The sequence below is a fragment of the Squalius cephalus genome (assembly GCF_949319135.1).
Source record: "Squalius cephalus genome assembly, chromosome: 3".
Lineage (NCBI taxonomy): Eukaryota > Metazoa > Chordata > Actinopteri > Cypriniformes > Leuciscidae > Squalius > Squalius cephalus.
In genome coordinates, this window is record NC_137124.1 from 60,310,050 (window position 1) to 60,324,066 (window position 14,017).

A 14,017-nucleotide genomic window follows, 5' to 3' on the forward strand; every position below is an offset into this window, starting at 1 on the left:
TAAGTGAAGTATTTTTTAGTCACTGTGATGATCTCATTGGTTAAAAATATTGTTTTGTTTGTTGCCTTTCCTGGTCTGGCACCAGCTAAACTTGAATGTAAGATCAATACATACTTCTTTTTCTCAGTCTCTGCTTTTTCACTTAATTTTGCTCTCTGGGAAATTGCAAGATTTTAGATTTGGTCTGATGTTTTTAAAAAGACAATAATGGAATGGATATGGGCTTAAGTATATAAAAAGTGTTGATTTTACAACCTCTGGTACTGATTTTCAAGGTATAAACTGAACTTTGCCAACACACACTTACAACAAGCAACAAGAAGATTTTGTCAATCACTTGATTTCAGTATCTGTGCCAGTGCACTGGTTCCCAGCTAACAATTTTAGGTTATAAGAACGTTTCCATAACGTTCCCATTAAGTTATAAAAACGTTATTTCTGAATGTTCTAGGAACGTTCAAAACGTCCAGTTTTTTAGATGTTGTATTAACGTTATTTATTGGTTATAAGAACGTTATTAAAAACGTTATTAGAACGTTCAATTATCTCGTTATATAAACGTTGTATTAACGTTCTTGCTTGGTTATAAGAACGTTATTCAAACGTTATTGGAATGTTTAATTATCTCGTTATAAAACGTTGTATTAATGTTACTGCAAGAACTTTGAGAGAACTTTCAAGAGAACGATAGCCAATGTTCTGAGAACGTTCCCTGTTAGCTGGGTTAGTCCTGCTGACAGTTTAGTAAATGTTAATTGAATTTTGTGATGTTATTCGCATCATTTTGGGTCAAGATCGAGTCCAGCACTCTGTAAAGTCTCCTCCAGCACATCCCAAAGACTTTCAGTGAATTTAAGGGGCCGATTCATGTTTGAAAGTAACTCTTCATTCTCCTCCCTATACCATTCCTTCACAGTTTGAGCCTGATGAATCTTGGCTTTGAGATCCTGGAATATGGCCATGATGTTCTTCCTACATGGTTGTTTTAGAAATGAAAATCTATTAGAGTTAGAAGAACTGCTGCCAAAAGTATAACATGCTAGAAACATAATTTACTTAATTGACTTTTAAGAATTTGCCTATTCAAATCCAAACAGCAACCTTTTTTTCTTTCTTTGGCCAGGCAGTGTATATATTATTATTATATATATATATTAGGGATGCACGATATATCAGCCACCATATCGGTGTCGACTGATAAATGTTCATTTTTAATGTTATTGTTAGTTATTATATTAAAGCTGATAAATAATGTATTATTTCCTCCAGCTGAGACGCTTCAGATGCGACTGTTCAACATGATGGTTTTGAGTTGCTTGAAATATGATTGGAATCACTTCAAAAAAGGAAAATACAGTAACAGTATGTGCTATCATATCGGCTGCATAAAATTATCATGAGATCATTATAATTGTGTGTTTGGGGCGTGGATTTTAATGGTGAGACTTTTGTTTTTGTAATCAGGCTCTCAAAAATATATAATTTGATTTAGATTTATCGGCCAATATATCGGTTATCGGCTTTCAAATATAAAGAATTATCAGTATCGGCCAAAATGTTCATCATCCCTACTGTATATTGTCTGTTATTGTGCTTTCACATTGACTGAATTCATCGCTTGAATCTTGTTGCATTGCGCCTGGTTTAAGACGCTGTGTAATACTTTCCTGCATCTTAGTTTAGTGACTTTCAGCTGTGTGGTTTTGTCAGTCAACAAGCCAGATGCATATGAACCTCAGTGCATTCCAACAAATATAAAAAAATGAACATGAGTTTTATTGTCCGGCCCGAGTGAACAGAAAACATGACTCAGCTGCATTACATAATCTGGACCGTTTCCTGAGAACAGTCGACGATCTCCTGCCGTCACACCACAGCTGTCTCCGTGAAGCTCATGTGAAGCATGGCTGGAACAGATTACAATTCCACACATGTAATGCAGCAGATACCCAGCAGAACGACACGAGCTTCACATGTCAACAGGAGCATTAACCTCTCCGGCAGGGCCGAGTCTCTGCATTCCTTCAGGATGAGCTGTTCCTTGTTTTAATGCTGTTGGTTCACATTTGTCCAGTGCTACACCTTCCTAAAGGAAACACTTTCTGTATTGCATAATTTGCCTAAACAGTTATATTCCTAGGCATATATATCAGATATGTGTGTGCTGTTTTAATTATAGGCCTACCTGCCACAATATTTACTCATGGAAACAGATTCTTTGATCATTGGCATTGGGAACTATTCCACAAACAAAATACTAAAGAGATGATCATGTTAATCTCGAAGAGCCCATGAATCAGCCGAATCAGGCTGATATATTTTGGTCTAAGTGGTATATGTGTATTCTCTCTCTCTCTCTCTCTCTCTCTCTCTCTCTCTCTCTCTCTCTCTCTATATATATATATATATATATATATATATATATATGAACTCTATTTGATTGATTGATAGTTGACAAGATCGCGACCATTTTTCGTTCTTTTCTAATTTCATATGAAATATTTCATTGGAATGTATATCGTCAGCCTTAGAATTTGTCTAAAAAGTTGATTCGTATCAGTAAATAATCTTATCCTTCTTCATTTTCCCACAAACACGTTTAAAATAAAAAATTAAAATAAAAACATTTAAATGGAGCCTTTATTAATAACTTTTGAAACGTTTCACATATAGGCCTATACATTTCTCTCGATCATTGTAGCTCATAAAAACACAAAGTAATAAACAGAAGTAGGCTTGAAATTATTTACTTTCACTTCGAAAAAGAAGCTGTAAAATGCCATTCGGGGAAATTTGTTAACGCAATTGCGTGATGAATCAAATGGAATCGATTCATTTGATCAGATCATTCTAACCGATTCGCTCAAATTAATCTAATTTCCCAACTCTGCTTACAGTTTTTTTTCAATTGCTAACACACTAAAATGACATGCACAGCACAATTATTTCGCGCAAAACCTCTTTTCAAGTCTCCAAAAGTCTAAACACATTTTCTGCTTTACACACATTTTGCAATTAAAAATGGCACTTTTTAAACGCACTGAACACGGTTCTCAGCATAAGACACACAATCTGACATAAGGCTTGTTGGACTTCATGCAGCTCTGCGCAGACCGATCGGCGGCTGACTTAAAGCAGTGCATGCCGGTTAGAAATTTTGTCCGACTTGATGCAGCGCCGACACCACGTGACTGTGACGTGTGCCATCAAAGTACCGCAAGAGCGATTGGAGAGTAGCCGGAGAACTCAGCCAGCGCAGCTTCTCAAGAGCGGCTGCACGAGGGCTGATGACGACACAGCCGGATTCACTGCATGACAACGATCACGTGTGTTTCGTGTTTATTCGAACACCTTAAGCTCTCAAATCAGTTTTTTTATAACAGTAAACACTTTTTTCATGTCGTTGCGGTGTTATATTGTGTCATGTTTATCAAATTAAAACTGATTAAAAAACGTAGACTCCACTTCATTGATAGTAGCTTATGTTGAACTTTATTCTTGTTCAAACAGACGCTATATGAAGCAGTACATAAAGTATTGAATGAAAATGTCTCTGAAACATCTGTGTATTATTTGGCAAATATTGCATTTATTTCACTTCAGCTGTGGTTAAGTGTGCAAACACCACGTGAGCGGTCACTACTGTTGTGATACGTAATACGTGTGTACGTAATACGCAGTGTGCGTGGGCCGGAAGAGTTTGTTGTATTGAACATGTGAAGCCCTAGTAAAGATGTTCTGAACCACCTCTGATTCTGTCGAGTAATACTTCATGTACACGCGTGGGATCGTAAAAGAGCATTGTCTGCGTGATAATTGCTTATCAGTCCAGATAATTCAACGAGATACGGAAAAGAACGTGAGTACAAGATAAAAGCGCTAAAATGGCAGCACATCTACCAATGATGAACTGGTCTGACCCCGATCTGAGTGAAGCAATGTCTTTATTTAAACAAAAAATGAATCTGTACCTGGAAGATGAAGAAATAACGGATGCAGGAAAGCAAGCTAGAAAAATATGTAGAGGAATTGGAGATGAAGGATTAAAACGACTAAATGCAAGTGGGCTTAGTGATGCAAATAAGAGAGAGCCTGACACCTTGTGGAATTTCTTTGAAGGACAACTAAAGCTAAATGTGAACTTCAGAATCCACAGGCTCCATCTCATGCAATATAGACAAAAGCCAAATGAGAGCATCGATGACTTTGTGACTAGAGCCAGAACTTTAGCACTGAAATGCCAATTCACTGACGATGAGCTCAATGAACGCTTAGTCGAACTTATCATTGCCAGTACTCCTTTTGATGCTTTAAGAAACGACCTATACAGCAAACCTAAAGGTCACCCAATTGCCGAAGTACTAGCAGAGGGGCGAAAGTACGAAGCCTTAGCAGCTGGTAATGAACAGATACAACAACTTGGTATGTCACAGACTGAAAATGTCCATGTTGTAACAAGAGGACGAACGTGTCAAAACTGCAACACAAACCACAAGCCAAGGCAGTGCCCTGCATACAATGATATATGCTCTATGTGTGGTAACAGAGGCCACTGGGCAAAGTGCTGTAAAAAGAGCAGACGACAGAGAGAGCTATCCAGCCAGCGCAGAAGAAGCAAGTCACGAACGCGCAACAGATACCAAAGCCAAGCTCGCCCATGGAAAGAACACAAACGCAAAGACGAGTCCAGCATTAGCACTGTAGACAGCACTAAAGACGATGAGTATACATACCAACAACACTTTTACTCCATCACCATCAGTTCTAAGTGCATGTATAGCATCCATGTGAAACCACCCAGAGATGAGGCATACACAACTCTGAATATTAAACCACCTCTCTTGCAAGGACATGGGTACACGCTTCACCTGAAAATAGATACGGGGGCATCTGGAAACACGCTTCCACTGCGTACATTCAAACAGATGTATGGTGCATCACCACAAAGCATGGAACATCTAAAATCAGCATCCAATGTAAAATTAACGTCATACACTGGTGATGTGATTCCCTGCTTTGGAACCATCAACATGCCATGCCAACACAAAAAGTCCAGATGGATAGATGCAAAGTTTTATGTCGTAGATGTACCTGGACCAGCCGTGGTTGGACTACCCACAAGTGAGCTCCTCAGCCTCGTAACGGTAAACGTTGATGCGATGACTGAAAGAGAAAAAAAGGAACATGGAGAACGAAAAACAAAAGTGAGTACCTATCAACACATAAAAGGCATTAAAGAACTAAGAGAGCAATACCCAGACCAATTTGACAAAATTGGCAGTTTCAATGGCACAGCAAAGCTCATCCTGAAGGAAGGTGCCAATCCATTCATCGACCCACCACGCAAATGCAGTATCCACATAAAGGACAAACTTCAAGATGAGTTGAACAAACTTGTCGATCAAGGAGTCCTGCGAAAAGTTGAAGAACACACAGATTGGTGTTCTAGCCTTGCCTTAAGCACTAAAAAAGACGGATCACTTCGAATCTGCTTAGATCCTCAGAAACTAAATGCAAGCCTGAAGAGGTGCCCTCACAAAATTCCAACTGTGGAAGAACTAAGCCCAAAATTTGCAAATGCAAAAGTGTTCAGCAAGCTAGACGCAAAAGCCGGATACTGGTCGATACATCTTGAAGAGGAGTCACAGATTCTAACCACGTTCCACACTCCTTTTGGCAGATACTGCTGGAGACGCTTACCATTTGGTCTCAGTGTGTCCCAAGACCTTTTCCAAGCCAAAATGGACCAAATTCTTGAAGGTCTGCATGGTGTAATCAGCATAGCAGACGACGTTGCAGTTTGTGGAGTTGACGAGGAGGATCACGACAGGAATCTGACAAGCCTGATGGAAAGAGCTGTAGAAACAGGTCTGGTGTTTAACAGTGACAAGTGTATCATCAAACAGCAGAGCATATCTTTTTTTGGCAACCTGTACACAGACAAAGGCATCAGACCAGATCCAGCCAAAATCCATGACATACAAAAAATGCCAACGCCACAAAACAAAGATGACCTTCATCGATTCATGGGCATGCTAAACTACCTGTCACCCTATATACCAAAGTTTGCTGATAAAGCCCACAATCTGAGAGGATTACTGAAAAATGACTCATCAGGGGTGTGGGACACTGATTATCAGAAATGCTTTGATGACCTAAAGACAACAGTGACTGTTGATGCTTGCTTAAAGTACTACAATCCAGCAGCCACCCTAACACTGGAGGTAGATGCGTCACAGAAAGGCATTGGTGTAGCACTGGTGCAAGACAACAGGCCCATTGCTTTCGGTTCGAAGACACTAACTGAATGTCAATCAAGATACAGCAACATTGAAAGAGAAATGCTTGCTATTGTGTATGGTATGCAGCGATATCACACATACTTGTATGGCAAATCATTTGTCGTAGTAACGGACCACAAACCTCTCGTCACCATATGCACAAAGCCTCTGCATGCTGCTCCTCCCAGGCTACAACGCATTCTGATCAAAACACAGGGATACAACTACAGCATTGTGTATCGTCCTGGATGCCAAATGATTTTAGCTGACACTCTCAGCTGCCTGCCAAACCCCGAAAACAATGAAGACATTGAACTTGATGAACGCATTGATGGGCTGGATGCCGAATTTGAAGACCCTGAGCATCATACTGTTGCAATTGTAAACTTCTCACCAAACAAACAGGAGATTCTCAGAACTGAGACTGCAAAAGACCCCAAGCTCAGTGTGCTAAAAGAAATCATCCATCAGGGATGGCCAGACAGAATTCAAGACTTGCCAAAAGACCTACGCAGCTATTGGCCTTTCCGAGATGAACTCGCCATAGAGGCTGGAGTTGTATTTAAGGGCAGACAAGTGCTTATTCCAGAATCCATGACCAGCGACATTCTGACTCAACTCCATGCAGCCCACCAAGGTATCGAAAAGACACGCAGGTTGGCTAGAGAAAGTGTATATTGGACAAAGATAAACACAGACATTGAAAAAATGTGCAGATCTTGCAGTACCTGTGCAGAACACCAAGATGCATAACCAAAAGAACCTCTCATTCCACACAAAACACCCACAAAGCCATGGCAATACCTGGCGTCTGATCTATTCGAGATCCATGGCCATCAGTACCTACTTACTGTGGACAGATATTCCAAGTACCCATTAGTTGATGAAATGCCCATACCAGTAAGTAGCCATGCAGTTGCACAAAAAATGCAATGTTACATGTCTTTATTTGGTCGACCAGATGAAATAATGACAGACAACGGACCGCAGTACACAGGACAACCTTTCAGGAAACTCATAACTGATTGGGGAATAAAACACATCACAAGTTCACCACACTACCCAAAAAGCAATGGATTTATTGAAAGACATGTGCGACACATCAAATCCATCATCAAAAAAACAGTACAACACAAAGGAGATGTACAAATGGCTCTGATGCAGGTGCGAGCGACACCCATTGACAGTGATTTACCATCCCCTGCAGAATTACTCCTTGGCAGACCAATCACCACACTCCTACCAAGTCATGCAGATCCAGGTAAACTGGAACACAGACAGCACCTGGAAAGAAGGGTTACAAGGATGAAAACACACCATGACCAATGTAGCGGTAGAGAGTTACCACCATTGTTTCGTGGACAGAGTGTTAGAGTACTGGACAAGGAGAGGAAAACATGGTACCCAGGGACTATTGTGGAAAGGTGCAAGGAGCCGAGAAGTTACCTGATCCAAACACCAAATGGAAACACAGTCAGACGCACTAGGAGCCAACTCCGTGAAATGTATGCTCCACAAACACAGAAAATCCAGAAAAAGGTACAATTCACTGAAACACCCCAAAAAGATGTGGTTGAACAAAGTCACAAGAATCCAGATGAGAACAAAATCACACAACCTCTTGATACAAAAACAGACAATACAGGTACTGAGACAACAAGACCAACATGCACAAGGTCTGGACGGGTCATTATCAAGCCAGCCCAATACAAGGACTTTGTGTAAAGCTGAAGTAATAGTCAAGCAGTAAAAAGAATACCAAATATGGACTAAATGTGTATTTTGCACACGTAGTCATCAAACAAGTTGTTATTGTTCATTATAGTTATAATGTGCACCCCATTGAAAAAAAAAAAAAAGCAATTTTGTTGTTGTATTGGTTATCTGAGGTGTATACACACTTATGTTAAACAGGGGGGATGTTGTGATACGTAATACGTGTGTACGTAATACGCAGTGTGCGTGGGCCGGAAGAGTTTGTTGTATTGAACATGTGAAGCCCTAGTAAAGATGTTCTGAACCACCTCTGATTCTGTCGAGTAATACTTCAACTACGGGAACCAGAAAGTGTCCGACTTCACGTCTCCGTTTGCAGCTCCTCCCCACCTGCACGCGGCTACTCGCGCCGATCGGGTGCATCCAGCCGCAGCCGATGTCCAACACACCTATAAAGTTACGTTGCCATTTCAAACACTGCCATTCAAAATGACACCAGTGTTGCCAGATCTCGCGAGACAAATAAGCAACCAGGCCTGTGAAAACCATAGACAGTATATAAACTGGACACAGCGACCCCATAGGATTCAACGGAGAAAAGTGAAGTCAGTTAGAAGCTCTCACTTCCTGATGGCTGAGTGACTGCGCAGACTCAAACTGAGCTTGACGACGTAGATGTGACGTGAGCAACCCGTCTGTCTTCTAGTAGCTGTGCCGAGAGAAATCTGAATCATTCCCTTCCGAATCTTGCAGAGACGGAGAGTGTGAGCAGGAGCTGTCCATGAGCAACTTTTGCTAAGTATTCTGATTAATTATTTTGTCATTTTGGCTCCACGTCCCCCCGATCGCCCGCGAGCTTCTCCTCCTGTCCATACGGTAATCTCTCTGACGCAATCGTTAGCCTATTTTTACAAAAACTGCTTCTACGGGGCCATAACGTAAGATACAAGGTAATGGAGCCTTTTATACATTTTTGTGTTTCTTTAGAAATAAATAATGACAAATGGAGTCTTTAAACGCCTCAGATGTAAAGTTATTCGCTGTCAAAGTGACGCCAAAATGAATGGGAGTCAATGGGATGCTAACAGCAGGTGGGGGTCCGCTAATCAATGGCGGCACCCGGAGAAGCTTCAATATTTTATGAAACCCTGACCCCCTGGTGAAAACAAGCCCAAAACAAGCGACTTTTTCTACGGAGCCCCCCTAGGTTCCGGGAAGAGAAAAATTAATAAACTGTGTGCACGGTTTTACAATCCATGGGGACGGATTTTAAACTGTGGGTACATATTGTCAATTTACATCCATGTGGACAGATTGGTCAACTGTGCGCAGTTTTACAAAACTGCACACACGGTACAGTTTATTTATTTATCTCCCCCTGAGCTTCAGGACAATGACCACAAGAGGGAGTTAAACCACCTTTTAACATTATTTAACATTAGAAAACTGATGGGATATCAAATATAGACTGATGTACCAAGTACATTATACACACAGTAAACCTCTGATTTAGTGAACCTCTAAAATTTGCACACACAAATAAATATCATCCTGAATTCACAAATTCTTTATTTATTATTGCAGGGACTGCAGAAGATCCCATTTTAAAATAACTATAACCCAGAAACAGGAGAAATTATTGATGGTCTTAGTGTGCAGCAATAAAGTGATAAACAAATGAGTGAGTTAGAAAATACTTAAATAAACTAAACTGGTTTAAAAACCATTCCAGTCAAAACCATTTGAACAGGTGAGGATGAGGCTTGGTCTAAAACGTTTTTCTTAAGACTCATAACACTTTAGCCTCATATATATGAAGAATAACACCACCATTATCTTTCAAGTTGATTCAGGTACCAAGGTGCAAATTAAAAATATTTAACAACATAACATTTTGTCTGAGCTGAACCTATGAAATATCTGAAAATATCTGAAATATCCTGACACATTCAACATGTTTTAGTTCTACATCCAGACGTTCTTGATGGCCCACACTCAAACAAGAACATAATAAAACCATATAAATAATAAAAACAAACACAACAAAAACTTGTGTGAAATGAGAATGTAACTATCCTCTTGTTTAGTTGAGGAGAGTGTGGTGACCCAAAGAGGGCCAATCAAAGTCAAATGTCAAAGTGGCACATGAGCTTAAAGGGATACTCCACTTTTTTTGGAAATAGGCTCATTTTACAACTCCCCCAGAGTTAAACAGTTGAGTTTTACCGTTTTCGAATCCATTCAGCCGATCTCCGGGTCTGGCGGTACCACTTTTAGCATAGCTTGGCAAGTTGGCATACATCATTGAAGTGGACAAGACCATTAGCATTTCTCTAAAAAAAAAAAGAGTTTCAATATTTTTCCTATTTAAAACTTGACTCTTCTGTAGTTACATCGTGTACTAAGACTGACAGAAAATGTAAAGTTGCGATTTTCTAGGCTGATATGGCTAGGAACTAAACTCTCATCCCTGCGTAATAATCAAGAAACTTTACTGCCGTACCATGAGTCCAGCAGGCGTAATGATATGACGCAGCGCCTGAAAATAGTCCCCAGCTCGGTAACTTCCAACAAGCAGGTTGTCACGTTGGTTATGTTGACGGAAGGTAGCCTATTTTCAGGTGCTGCGTCATATCATTATGCCTGCTGCACTCATGTTTCTCTCTCATTTTTTTGAGAGAGATGCTAATGGTCTTGTCCACTTCAATGATGTATGCTAAGCTATGCTAAAAGTGGTACCGCCAGACCCGGAGATCAGCTGAATGGATTCAAAAACGGTAAAACTCAACTGTTTAACTCTGGGGGAGTTGTAAAATGAGCCTATTTCCAAAAAAAGTGGAGTATCCCTTTAAGATGCCACAGCACAGGACAGGTACAGGGTAGCAGTTTCACTCTCTGCAGAACATGGCCTTGTACTGATGTCTTCAGGTGTATCTGCATACCTCCACTGCTGTTTCCCTCATGTGTAGAGGCCAGAGCTTGTGCTGCAGAAAGAAAAGGTAAGATTTCCTAATGAGGGATACGGTCAAATTATACTTCAGCTATAACACTAGAAGATGGATACCTATAGGATTCCCTAAATCCCATTAAATATTACAGTACTTTGAGGATTATCTTCATTCATCAAAAACAACTTTCCTTCTTAGCATCATATCCTGGCTCTAATAAAAAAAGATACAGTAACAGTGCTTACCTTAATTAAAATTCATCTTCACTGTCTTCATCTGCATCCATCTCCCTGCTCTCTGATGCTCCACTCCACAGTACATGCGACCATTGAAACATCTCTTGGCTTGGAGCAAAGTCCTTGCAGCACAAGCCTTGTCTTCTCAGTCCGTGTTTTATGTGGAGTATTCTGCTGAGAGTTTCTTGTCCCATTCTGTTCCTCAGTTTGGACTTGACCAGGCTCATCTGTGAGAACACTCGTTCTACATCAGCATTGTGACTGGGACTGGTCTGTGACTGGCCCTCGATCCGCTCGTGATGCTTTGTGTTGTCCAATGAAACACGAGTTTATGGGTTTGGCCAATGAAAACAGGCAATCAGAAGGTCGCCGTGTCTCCTTGTAAATTAGCATAGTGCAGCGGATAAAAGCCTCAGAGTCGCTCCTGAGTTCACACTGACTCGTCAGCGCTGAGATCATTCCTCATCATGCCTGAACCAGCCAAGTCCGCGCCTAAGAAGGGCTCCAAGAAGGCCGTCACCAAGACCGCCGGGAAGGGTGGGAAGAAGCGCAGAAAGTCCAGGAAGGAGAGCTACGCCATCTACGTCTACAAAGTGCTGAAGCAGGTTCACCCTGACACCGGCATCTCCTCCAAGGCGATGGGCATCATGAACTCTTTCGTCAACGACATCTTCGAGTGTCTCGTCTCGCTCACTACAACAAGCGCTCCACTATCACGTCGAGAGAGATCCAGACCGCCGTGCGTCTGCTGCTGCCCGGAGAGCTGGCCAAGCACGCCGTGTCTGAGGGCACCAAGGCCGTCACCAAGTACACCAGCTCCAAGTAGAGCCGAGGAGGAGCACACAAAGGCTCTTTTAAGAGCCACACTCTTTATCCTAGAAAAGGGCTTATCATGCTTTGTAGAATCTATTGGAAATCTTATCTTCTAATCTTAAATTGTTAAAAGCGTTAAACAATTTACTTGTAGTAATTTTTATTTTTTCGCAACCATTTTATGTTTCTAGTATGATACATGTCTCATCCAAAACTAGTGACCTGTTAATTGTTTTGTAATAATGACAACTGTGTAGTTTAAGAAGGCTTTTAGATTTAATTATTGGTTGGTTAGATGGACATCAAAAAAGTGTAAATTCATTACAGTGTTATATTTGAGAAAGATCATGGTAAATATTTCATTATGGAATTAGTTTTAGCGTTGGATAATTTACTAACTTAAAAACACTTAAACCAGATTAACTACATATATAGTAAAAATTGGATTTCATACATGCATATTCAAACAGAATTCTGTCATCCAGCATCTCATCTATTCCTCTTTCATCATTATCCTTTTCACCAAACATGTGTTTTAGGTGGACTGATCAATACAGTACAAAGAACATAAAAACAAATGTAGGATGTTGGAAAATAATGTATTTTCTGTTCACAAAATGCTTTTTTAATCTTCGCTGCCGTAATTTGCCGCTGCCCGTCCCAATCACAGAATACACTCTTAAAACAAATGTTTTGGCTCAAGAAAAATTGCTTGCATCGATCTTTTTTGAGTTATGACAACTTCTAATGAAAATATATTCGAACAACAAACTGCACTGAGTTTGAGGAACTTAATTTGTTGCATGAACACACATTTTTAAGTCAACTACACAAATTAAGTTCAAACTAGTTTCAACATAATTAAATCATAAATGGACTGTTGGCCCTGGATCCAGTTTAATCTTTTCTGTCTTAGTTCAAATTAACAGCTGGCATAACACATACTATATATATTATTTAGCATGTACATTTATTAAACAAGATATTATTTGTCACTGGCATTACAGTCATTGCTCATTGAATAACAAACATTGCACTGATAAATTTAATCACCATCTATGAAATATTAAGTATTGTAACTGTAACAAACTGATTCGACACTTGGGTTGAAGATTCACATGCAACTTTATTGGGTCAATCCATAATGATAATCCATAACGAGCAAAGGCTCAAATACAGGCAAACAACTCAAATAAACAACAGGACAGAAAACACAGAATACGAGCAGAGAATCAAAAAACCTAAACCCAGGAAAACGCTCAGAAATTCAGTGCAACAACATTCAAGACTTTGCAAGGTGTGAGTGGAAACACAGAGCTTAAACGGCCGATTAAACAAGGTAATAACACACAGGTGGAAGAAATCAACCAATAATGAGTCTATAGGGATGGGTGTTGGGTAATGAAGTTCATGAAGGTGTAGGGAACTTTTTCCTTCTTCAAAGCAGAGACCAGGCGATGTTGGGATCGCATTCAAACAGAAGTTATTCTTTATTGAGAACTTCGCGTTGCGTTGCTGCAGTTCTTCCAACAGTCTAAATCTAATACAGTATGCATTGTAGTTATATACATTCCAAGGGGGAGGGATTACATAGAGGCGGAGACTCTGAACAAAGCATGCAAATTAAGTAGGAACACACCCTACTCTGAGAGCGCTACCAGTCCAATTGAATCAGCGTAACTATTCAAGTGCTGATACTGGCCAGGAACTCCGGTTCCAAGAGCCATCCCAGAGCCATTAAAGACAAAAGGTGAAAGTCTCCCCTACAGCTAATCCAATCAACCTAACGATTCAACGTCTGGGCCAGGGGCTCCGAAAGCCATTTGGGCTCAGAAAGGTGAGAATCTCAGTGATCTGACTCATTTAAAACACAATAGAGAAAACAGGACTGGCCGGACTCTCTAGCTAGAAACTGACCCTACTAAAATCAAAGTAAACCTAAATTAAACATTTAATAAATTTGTAATACAACAAAGGGAAAGCAAGCGAGTCTGATCATCCAGCTGGATGACATTAACATTAA

The 14,017-nt window shown here is 40.3% G+C and overlaps 1 pseudogene across 1 annotated transcript; it reads left to right on the top strand.

Annotated features, from left to right (window-relative positions):
- The first annotated feature begins 11,630 nt into the window (after positions 1–11,630).
- On the top strand, positions 11,631–12,007 carry LOC307156347 (histone H2B-like; annotated as a pseudogene). The gene has a single exon. The product of its transcript is annotated as a histone H2B-like (transcript).
- The last annotated feature ends 2,010 nt before the right edge of the window (positions 12,008–14,017 follow it).